Genomic DNA, 11,035 nt, shown 5'->3' on the forward strand with positions numbered 1-11,035 from the left:
TCACACTGCACCGTACCAACCCCTTTGAACCTTTCTACGGGTGGTGAGTCCACTGGAAGGTATCAACCGCCCTAACCAGGATTCAATCTTGCCCAGGAGGTGAACTCTTGGGTTCCACACCAATGACAGAGACATTGACTCTGGGCCAAAGCGCCACCAAACTGGTGGTTTTCTTGCTATAAGGGGAACATTATTTCATACTTTTTTCCTTGTATTTTTCTTGTGAGAGTATTATTTCATACTTCTCAAATACATTTTTTTCCTTGTATTTTTCTTGTGAGAGAACGGGGGGTTTCTAATACAGATCTAAGAGTCACTATGAGGGGGGTCAATCCACTCAGGCTGGGTTGTCTCTTTTGTAGTGAACAAGAAAAGACAAAAAAGTAGACAGTGTAAGTGTTTGACCAAGAAAGGACAACCGTGCAAGGAATAATGATCTCACTGTGTTGTGATCTGGAGAGAAATAATGAAGGAGTTAACTTGATCTAGAATTTGGCTTTGATAACATAACAAGCAAATGGATTTAAACCATATGTTTGACACCCCTGGATTATTAGATAATTGGACAGGCACTACATAAGGTTGACATCTCAATTGTATTTACACTTGAACTAATAACCATGGTTTAAAATGTACACCAATAAATCAAATCCATCAAATGGAATTGTTGGAATCCTGGGTATCCTCCAGCACCAAGGGGATGGACATACCCTTATTTTAAGGGCTATTACTAGACAGTTGACATACTTGGTGCGATTTGAAGGTCAGGTCATGTAGGTTAGCCTCTCTGAAGGTCTTGGTCTAATCTGATCTTCCAATTACAATTTTGCCCTTGATATTTAACCCCGTGGTCATATCTACCTACCAAGTCGATTTATAATTCATAGTTTGAGAGAATCATTCTTGATGCAGAGGCCAGGACATATTTTTAATGGCAATATGAGATCAGATTTGTGGTCCATGTTTTAAATATAACTTTCAACAAAATTATATATGTTATTACAAAACTAGCCCATCTAGGGGATTCAATCAGGCCAACATGATGAATTTTCATTTTGATTATTTGTAGAAAATCAACAACAACAAACATGGACTTCTTGCTATTTCAGGGAATTATCTTATGATTGTTCTGGTCCGGCACACTTGACATCTCATTAGGCCGTATGTGGCCCCTGAACCAAAATTAGTTTGACACCCCTGTACTATACAGTACCATGTGTACTGTAGGATTATTACATGGTGTGTAAAGTTGCAACTCCTTGATATAAAACAGTATTTTTCAACATTTACCATGTCAAAAAAAAAAAGGTTATTAAAAGAAAGTATTGCATATCAACAATATAGCGACAGTATTTTCTTTGCAAACATTTTGAAAAATGTAGCTTTACCATGTCTTTGCAAACATTTTGAAAAATGTAGCAGCGAAGTGCTGACGTACAACATTTAAATTTGAAGTACTTTCAGATAACTGGTATATGACTAGATTTTGCAGAAACCTTATTTGCCCCTGAAAGAAGACGATCTTTTCAGTGCGTGCTCTCGCCAGGGTTCACCGCAGTGGTAGTGCACAGTGTGATTTTAAGAAACTATTAACTATTAAGGTCGGTGGGGTTTTCTTTGTATATTTAAAGCAGAGAGCACCTCCACATGCCGCTGTCAGCTGGATCATAACAGCTTTATTTAAGTCTTGACTAAGACCGAAATAGATTTATAGCAATATGTCACACCTTGTGAATTATGCAGTTGAGCATATCTGCTGTTTCAAAAGGAGGAGTTGTGGACAACCTGTATTATTTAACAGTATGAAAATTCATTTTGCCCGAGTGTCAAAAGAGGGCTTTCTAGAAGCCTGAAAAAGTGCCAGGGAGACAGAGAAAGAGTAAGCACTAAAAGAATAGCCAGATGAATGCACTCCAGCATATTTTATTCGAGTCTTCTGCCTCTCTTCCCCCTCTTGGTCTCTTTTCCCCCTCGAGACACACTTTTGTATTACCTATCACAATGCTTCACTTACTGCTGCTCCTCTAAAATAGCACATGCGAACACTCCTTTGCAGACAATAGCCAAGCCGGTCCAGAAAACTCTCCAGGAAGACAAAGAGAGTCTGGTGTGTCTGCATTTGTCAGTTCACTCAATTAATGTTGAAATGTTTTATTAAAACAAATTAAACCAAATTATTCCTGAAAATGATTTGGACTGATACCACAAAGATACAGAATACGCCTCCCAGTGGTTGGTAAACATTATTGCTTTCGTTCTCCATGTAACTGCAGAATGATTAGCAGTGGTATGTTGGTAAGTTTTGAACAAGTTACAGGGGATCGTCAGTTTATGACGTCCTTGACCTACGAATTAAAAATCAAATTGTCTCACGCCGTAGGGACGGAATTCCGACATAAGCCGAGGACCTGCTGTATTTTGTTTGACTTCATTGACCAGATTATTACCAGATTTGTGTTTCATTAATGAGTCATGGTAATACTCTCTGGAGGCTTGGTGACAAATCAGAATGTAGGGCAGCCATGTTTGTAGTGCAACAGTGAAATGTGGCTGCATCGTTCCTGCTATTATCCTTTACATGTTTTTTTTTTTTTTTAATCATCTATTGATCTATCTGAAGCACGAGGAAATGAGCTCTTAAATTATTCTAATAAAGTGTTTTCAGGGAATGACAAATACTGTGTAATAAGAAACAAGTTACTAAAAAAAAAAAAGCTTTATTACTAAACATAAAGTACCACAAGAGTAAAAAAGCACCATCTGCCAAACCCCGTTCACCGACTCACATTTAGCAACAAAAAACAACAACATTTTACTTAATCAACCAATTGCACATGCACTTGATATAAAAAGAGAACGAGAGAGAGAGATTCCTGCAGTTTAGAGTCCAGTGTGGTTAATCAGTGTGATTACTTAACTAAAAGCACTGTTTCGAACATTTAGAAACAAATAAGTCTGACATTCTACCAACGGTTTGTAGCCTAAATGCCAGTAGTAATTTGCAGCTTTAAATGTTGTTTTCCCACAACATTTAGAAACCCTTTGAAATAAAATGTTTTGGTTTTATTTCTATGAGACAAAGAAGTAGGAAATGATCTGGAATTAAAGACATCCCTTAGAAATCTACAAAGAAGATTGATGGAAACTAAACTTTTTCCTAAAAATGAAAAAAGAACAAAAACTAATCTTGTACATATCCTTCTCTTCTTGAGCTACGTAGTAACCGGCACCATGCCACTGTTTAGCCTGCAACACAGTTTTCAAGCTCTGTGACTATTTCTGTAGGTGCAACTCTACTACGATGGATTCCTCATTAAAGTTTTCTCACAGTTGTTGCATTTGAGGGGAAACAACGTCCAAGAACAGCGTCCATTAGCCAACGCTCATGGCGGTTACTGTCAAGCCTTTTCTATTTTGTATCTGCAAAACTCTCTTCCTTGTATCACATTTCTTCCTAGTATTTGTTTGTCATATTAAGAATTAATTTCCCATCTGAAGACAATCGCTCTGGGTAATAAAACAGTGCCATTTGAAGTGGAAAAAAAAAGTGAAATTCTCATTCTGCCGTCGAGTCTTTAAACAAACTACACAATATAATACATATAACACAATATATTTGTATTTATTCTGGCAAGTCAACATTTATGGGCACATTTTTTTTTACTGTCTAAACAGCCTTTTAGACATGTCGTAGTATATAATGTATGTATATATGCACCACCATGCACTTGACCCAGCTCCCACATATCCTCCATTAACTCACTGAACTCGCTGGATATCTGAGGACTAACATGGTAGCAGAGGACGACTATGTTAGTCCGTAGTTTTGTCCGTGCGAGAATGCGTTCGTCCGCATGTGTGTGTGTGAACATAAGTAACTGCCAAGCTGCCAGTTCTAGGTAGTAAATTCTACATCATGACTATCAGCGTGATTAAATAGAGGTACCGAGGCACATCCATCATGACACATAATCACCAAGAAAGTTGCAGAGGTCATGGACTTGGGTAGGAAGCTAATGGAATAGGGGCATGGGTGTTGAGTGCGTAAGCGTATAACCGCAATGTTTTTCTATATTGAATTTATGCTTACGGTGTGTTACAGCAGGTGTAGGCAGCGTAAATATGAGACTGAATAGATCAAGGAATGAAAGTATTGCAATAAAAAAAAGTACGTAAATCCTTCACAATTTAAAACATCTATATGTAATTTTAAAAAAAATTACAGTTTTTTTTTGTAATTTTATTTTGGTAAATTGGGATGAGTTGCAGAAAGTTTAACAAAACTCCAATTGGTTTGTACTGGTGTATTCTGTGACTAGTAGCTCAATGACAACCAGTTAGCCCAGGCATGGGCAAACTAAGGCCTGGGGGCCGGACGCGGCCCGTTCAGCTTCTTTTCCAAATTATATAATTTATTTATATTTTCATTATACATCTGCCTTTTCCTTGCAGTACCCACGTTCCCCAATAGATGGTGCTACAAATAAAAGTATTTTAACATTTTAGCCTTTATGCATGACTTTTACATGTCATTTATCTTAGTTCACATGAACACTCCATCTATCTGCTCCTGACCCGGCACCCCTGTTAAATTTTAGGACAATTGTGGCCCGCGAGTCAAACAGTTTGCCCACGCCTGAGTTAGCCTCTACTCTTTTAGCACTTGTTTTTAGCGTAGGTAATAAGAAGATAAACTACAAATGTTTGCAACTTAAAAGGAACTCGGTATAAAACAGTGGTGAGATGGGATTAAAAAAAAACACAGGTGGAATCTGACAAGAGTGTAAGGTAATTAGAAGCTCGTGTTAGCCCGTGACCTTGTTTTGCTATCTTAAAACGTAACGTTTTTTGCTTTTTAATTAACCTTTCAACAATGTGATAGTAGAAAACAGCTTCATCCGTCATAGTCCAAAAACAAAGAGAGAAAAAATGTTTGCACCTTACTTTTAATTTGTCCATTGTAGTGGATTGGTCGGTCACAGTGTCCTGGCCAGTTTGCTGGTTCATCTCTCCCACTTGCTGTATGGACTTTGCACATCATCAGCATGTGTGTTTTTCCTCAGGTTTTTTTGTTCCTATCACAGACAAGAAATATGAAGGTTACGGAGAAGATCATTTGGATATTCTTCATCAACCATAAGAATAAACATAAGGGTTGTTTCTCTGTACGTGGTACTGTCCCTCTGATCTGCTCATTTCTAATCCTTCCCATCCTGTTTCACTCCCAGTGAAGATCTAAACATATTCAGCTCTGCCACCTCCAACTTAGTCTTTTGTCTATTAAGTCTCTGAACCATACATCATAGCAGATCTCACTACTGTCAAACAAACGTGATCTTTCAACATTGCTACCATTTTTCTCTATTAAAAATGCTCTCTGTTACGAAACCCCCCACGTTCCCTTCCCATCCATTCCCAATGTCTGCATCCTTTGCTTCACCTCGTTTGTGCACTGTTCTTTACATGTTTACCCATCTATTCTCCTCCTCCTCCTCCTCCTATAGCTCCTTTTGATCTTCAGCCCTTCCCGAGATGGAGGTTTGCTTTGGAGCTCCCCGTCTGCTTTCTATAATAAACATCAAAAAATGTTAGTCTCTTAAGTACATGCATAACTATGGCATGGATATGTAGATAATATTTAAGAGAGAGAGAGAGAGGGAGAGACAGAAAGGAATAGAGAGAAATAAAGCAAAAGATAGTGAGCGAGACAGAGCGTCAGGCCACTGAGGTAGGAGAAGGACTGGTCGTATCACGAGGAAAATCTTGCCAAAGTTGCTTACCCGTATCTCGTATTTGGGGTAGCTCGTATCTTGAAGCCCCACTTCGTACCTAACAAATGACCGTATTTATTATTACCTTTCTTACTTTTCGAACCAGACTACACTTTTGTACGTCCTCAACAAGTTCACACAAATGAGTCAGGAATGACCCACATGCATTTGATGAAAACCTGGATTAATAAAGCTCTGTCCATCTATTTATCAATTGATCAAACATTCACAGGAGGACATGAGGCTGGGGTCTCCAAAAATGAGGAAAACAGAAGAAAGACGGGCCAGTACTTAAGCACGGTACACTTGCACTCACACTAGCCATAGAATCCGGACATTAAGGGGCAAACATGCTTGGGTCTGATTGCCCAGTGTAAGTGCACACTTAGTGCTTTAGCCCCGTCTAACCTTTCTGTGACCAGCTGTCTTCTGCTCCTGTCTATATCTACAGAATATTTAGTATGATACTCTATCGGCCCAGAGCACACAATCCCACCATCCCGCAACCCAGTTACTATGTTTTTATATATAGCTACAGCACTTGGCCTCGTTTCTATGTCAGAGGTAAACACTTTGGACTTTCATAAAGATCTTCATCTTATCCTGCTCTGAACAAATGGCGTCGCTGGATATTCTCTATTTTTTTTTTTTTTTTTTTTTAAGAAAGTAAACTAATTGCTTCTTTTATACGATTCATTAAGTTCACTTGGCCCCTTGTTTCTTCATGTAGTTCTTCAAAGGTGCCAATTCCATTTTGCTTCAGAAATGGTGTCTAGGTAACACTTTTCTGATGGAATATAGAGGGTGCTCTTCTTCTCTCCGGCGTCTGGGATTTATCTCTTATGAGAGACATTCACAGATCATCTTAGGAGCCATTTCCTCCATGTGATCGTGAATCTTGCTTTCATGTCAAACAGAGCCTCGGGATAATGGACTGGGGGTAAAACCTTTCTTATATTGTATTAATTGTTTGCTATCTATCTGTCTATCTATCTATCTATCTATCTAGCTAGCTAGCTAGCTAGCTAGCCAACCATTTAATTACTAAAATAATTTATTCTTGAACATTTTTTAAATAAAATTTAAAAATATAAAGCCTCAAACAAAACTTTAAAGAAAGCAGAGAAGACAATATGTACTACATGCACTAATTATTTTCATAGTATTTCTGATCAAAATTATTTCTTTAATCTGATTTAATATGTCCAATAGTTACCTTAAAATCATTGTTACAATATTTTTTCCAAAATAAGTGAGTAAAATGACTTCCATTAATTGCTTGATACTTTTCATAGGAGGAATAAATAAATGATTGACAGTTTGAACTCACTACTTACACGTCAGCAAAACAAGTAATAAAGTAAATAAAATAAATAAATAAATATAGTAATAGTAATGATGCTTTTAGTGGAGGAAAAAAAACTGCATATAATCCACACAAACAACTTATAAAAACAAAAAAATTTCAACAAAATTATTTACTAAATACATTATAAAGATACTGTATATCCTAGACTCAAAATTGAGGGTGGGACTTGGAAATTAGCCTTTTACAATCGCTACGGTTACCTCATTGCTTCTCCTGCAGCATCCTTTGACAGACGCAAAAAAAAAAAAAAAAAAAATCACTATTGTCACCTATTTATACAGTGAGAGGCATTTAAGGATGCTATGGAACAGGTACAGGTGTTTGGGGGAGATAAGGCCACATCTGCCTACCAGCATTCCCCAACCTGACACTTGAACGGGTAGGAAAAACAGGGTGATGGGTATTTCCAGCTGTCAAACTGTCAGTCATTCTCCATTTCATGTATAAATCAAGGAGGTAGAGGATGAATAATGGTGGGGGGAAAAGGGGAATGGGGGGTGGAGACTTGTCATTTTATAGACACTTGATGATGAACTGACAAAATAAACATGCTTCAACTTAAAGCAGAAATATATATAAATATATATATAGTGTCATTTTGTTTCCTTAGACACATAATTAACAACACCTGTACCATAATTTCCGGACTATTGAGTGCACCTGAGTATAAGCCGCACCCACTTAATTTCTAAACGAAAATAAAAATGTACATATATAGACCACACTTCTCTATAAGCCGTAGGTGTCCACATTGTAACATGAGATATTTACACAGAAAGATTTTTTTTTTTTTTACTTTTAATTAAATAAATGCTTTTTTCCCAAACAGTGCCTGTAACACGGCTGGTTACACATTAGCTCTTACCTGCTTCGGAGCCTCGGCCGCAGTTAGAATGCACCGAGGAGACTTAGCAATCTGCTCCAGGGCCGAAGCTAACATTAGCTCGGGGGCTAACTCCCTTCACTTCTGCAGCAGAGGTAAACAGAAACAGGGAAGTTGGGGTGTTTATTATCAGCCAAACCGACCACAACAGAACATAAGCATACCTTACGGTTCTGGGGCAGCAAGGATGATGTCTAATGTTAACTGGTGATAGCATACTTTTCTTTTAAGTAAGTGATGGCAGCTGTTGACAAATGGCTGCCAGTAACAAATGTTGGGGTTAGCTTGTTGCTAACATTGCTTGTAGTTGTACTCTCTTAAAGAGAAACTATATCTGTGCGTGGTTGTTACAGTCCAATCTAAATTCTTTGTCTTTGTCCCGCATCACACACTGCAGACAAACCACATCTGCCATTCACTTTGTTTTCCAAATGTAAATATTAAATACAAGCAAAATCTATTTATAAGGGAATGAAGTTGTGTCTAGGCTCAATTCAAAGTTGCCTTGGGACATTTAATCAAATTCAGGTGAAATGCAATTTTTGCGTCAGGGTGGTTTGAATAGTTTTGTGCAGAATTTAATACTGAATCCAAAAGTTCTGTATCGTGTGAACTTTTATGATGCTGCTAAAGTATATGGACAAAGGAGGAGTAACTGAGTTAAAATGTTTCTTGTTACTCATAACTGAAATGAAAGTTGGGTATGAAACAAATGCATTTTGCCACTGCCAGGGCAGTAGGGATTTAATTAGGTTGTTATAGATAAACCACTTATCCATAGAGCCCAGAGCAACAATCATAACATTATAATAGCCTCCATCAAAGCAAAAGCAAATTAACTTTTTTTTCATACATCTTCCAAAATATCTGGTCTGCTACTGCAAACACACATGATGATCAGTATACCTAAAGCAATTATGTAGAATACTAGTGGACAGTTTTTCTCAAATCAGTTCAAATCTCATCTGAGGGGATTTCTTTAGTTCTAGCATTTAGCCAAGACGTGGGCTTGACTTGACTCTTGATTCGCTGGCCACAGTGGGTCCTAAAATTTAACAGGGGGTCCGGCTCAGGAGCAGAGATGTTAACTAGATGTAGCATTCATTTGAACTATCCATCCATCCATTTTCATCCGCTTATTCGTTTCCGGGTTGCAGAGGCAGCAGTCTGCACGACCACTACCCAGATCACACTGCACCGTACCAACCCCCCTGAATCTTCCTGCGGATGGTGAGTCCACTGGAAGGTACCAACCGCCCTAACCGGGATTCGATTTTGCCCAGGAGGTGAACCCTGGGGTCTCACACCAATGACAGAGACATTGCCTCTGGGCCAAAGCGACACCATATTGATAATATAAATGAATAATATAATTTGGACAAGTTTGGCGGGCCGGATTGAGAGGCCAAACAGGCCACGTTCGGCCTTCGGACTGTAGTTTGCCTATGCGTTAGATTTAGCCTCAGAGTCACTGAATACTAAAAAAGGGGGATGGGGGGGGGGGTGTAAGTCACATGGGAGGTTGGTATCGCCTGAGAAACACTGCAGGCTGTTTGATCCTTGATCCTGTCTGTGTTGTTTTTTGTATGGGGTTGGGTTTTCTGGGAACTGAAGTCAAGACAACATATGGGTGGATAGATAGATGGATAGATGGATGGATGGATGGGTGGATGGATGGATGGATGGATGGATGGATGGATGGATGGATGGATAGATAGATCCCAAGGGGTAATTAAGAACAACTTAAACATTAATAAATTGCAGAATGCAGATTTTTACTAGCAATCAGTTAGAACTGAAGAAGCCTCTTCAGGAGACCAAGCCAATCCAGTTGACTTTTGTTTCAGATCAAATTACCTGAATGACTGAGAACCTACATATAGTAGACATGATACTTCAGAATATTCACTAAGGGAATTTGAAATCTGAGCGTAACGTAATAATAACAATATTAATAATAAGTTGTGTTTTGGATGCTGTATAATTAAAGAAAAAAACAACAACAACAACAATATATTCTACTGTGTAAGCCAGTGTGTGTCCTGTCCTTCTCCCTGTGTCTCATTTCTCCCACAGACTGAGATGTGGTGTCACCAGATGCCTGGAGCCACAACACCTGTTAAATCACAACCTAGGGCACTGTGTGTGTTTGTGCATATCTGTGCCTGTCTGCGTACCTTTGACAATAGCAAAAAAAAAAAAAAAAAACAGCAGTACAATCTAGAGCAGGAAGAAAGCAAAAAATACTGTCACCTCCAAATGAACACCTCTGAAAGTTCTCCTGAGGAACGGTGAGCAAAAAAAACGCAGCACAAGTGTTGGCATGATACGCTGTGTCACATGGTAACCTGCTGCACTGACACACTCATTAACCCAAATGCTCTCAATGAAAAGTAATGCCCACTGCGATGACTAGTAAATAACAGGTGCGTGGACAATGATCCAAGAAGATCGGCAGGTATAAACTCTCTGTTCGCCACTGTGTAGTTTTAGTAAAGTGCTGCAACGCATAATAGAAGTATTGATTTGTTTACTGGAATTTGATGTAAGTAGATTAAGGATCTTAACGCGACGGTAACAACAGCTTGTAGTCTGGTCACGTTCGTTGATGGATGAATGAGGGAGAAAAAAGTGGCAGGGTAAACACAAGGAATACGGAGCCATTCGCCTCGGGTAGTTTTTTTTTTTTTTTTACTGTGTGTAAAGTATTCTGTGTGTATTTGTGTATATATGTTCTTTGTGAGAACTCTGCTATGGTCGACGGTTAACATTGTCCTCGACCTACAGTGTTTCGTCGTTACATCGCCATATCCCATTATAATTAGTTTGGTAAACTGAGGGTACGAATATGAGGCCACACAGCGCTATACGTGGTGCCTTTGTTTACATTTGCCGGTAGTAGCAATATATTTGATTGTGCTACATTCCCTTCCTTTCGTTTGTGTTAGGGTTTTTTTTTTGGGGGGGGGGGCTTTTTTTTTTCTCCCAAGGTTAAGGCAAGATTTTGGATTT

General features: G+C 38.7%; 1 long non-coding RNA gene across 1 annotated transcript; it reads right to left on the bottom strand.

Moving 5' to 3' along the window:
• Positions 1-4,696: 4,696 nt before the first annotated feature.
• On the bottom strand, positions 4,697-8,385 carry LOC112486769 (uncharacterized). The gene is made up of 3 exons (XR_003049235.1): positions 8,006-8,385; positions 5,781-5,829; positions 4,697-5,566 (listed from the first exon to the last, which is right to left on the bottom strand). It is a non-coding gene; the product is annotated as an uncharacterized LOC112486769 (long non-coding RNA).
• Between the last annotated feature and the right edge of the window lie 2,650 nt (positions 8,386-11,035).

The sequence above is a fragment of the Cynoglossus semilaevis genome, chromosome 2 (genome assembly GCF_000523025.1).
Source record: "Cynoglossus semilaevis isolate Cse_v1.0 chromosome 2, Cse_v1.0, whole genome shotgun sequence".
Taxonomy (NCBI): Eukaryota; Metazoa; Chordata; class Actinopteri; order Pleuronectiformes; family Cynoglossidae; genus Cynoglossus; species Cynoglossus semilaevis.